This window comes from Nothoprocta perdicaria, unplaced genomic scaffold (genome assembly GCF_003342845.1).
Source record: "Nothoprocta perdicaria isolate Ctin4 unplaced genomic scaffold, notPer1 scaffold_772, whole genome shotgun sequence".
NCBI classification, from domain to species: domain Eukaryota; kingdom Metazoa; phylum Chordata; class Aves; order Tinamiformes; family Tinamidae; genus Nothoprocta; species Nothoprocta perdicaria.
In genome coordinates, this window is record NW_020456057.1 from 17,637 (window position 1) to 18,256 (window position 620).

Below are 620 nucleotides of genomic sequence, written 5' to 3' on the forward strand. Positions count from 1 at the left end.
TTTCCCATTAGACCCAGCCCACTGCCTCTCCTGACACTGCAGAGCCCTGACTTGGGTCCCCACTCGGTTTGACCCTTTACTGTTGGGTGACTCCTCCTGTTCTCTGAGTTTCCCCTCACTGCCCATCACAGGCTTTGTGTCCACAGGAGCCCTCTGCTGTWCAAGTGCCTCCATACAGCCTTGCAGAGACATGGAACACAGAGTACAAGGCAGTCCTGTGRCTGCTTGGACATCTCCATTTGCACCTGGCTGCTCCACAGGCTGCACCTCTTSRAATGTGYTTTGGCTTCAGCACCTCAGCTGAACATCTGGCACCAGGAATCTTGTTAAAAAGGACCGTATTGTACAAAAAGGCTTGGATTACAAGTGATGTCCTGCTGTCCTGGATGGCAAGTGGCAATGTAAGGGTGAAGGGAGGTTGCTACTAAGACAGGAAAGGCTGCAGCTCAAGGGCCAGGGCAGGGARAAAGAGCTGGGCAGAACAAAACTGGCAGCAGAGGGGTTGGCTGCCCAAGCTGTCTCTGTGGTACCTGGAACCTTTAGCTAATCTCCAAGAAGGACAAGTTACCACTGAAGAAGTCCCTAGGAAGCCTGGGTAGCCTGTGATCCAGCCACCCTGA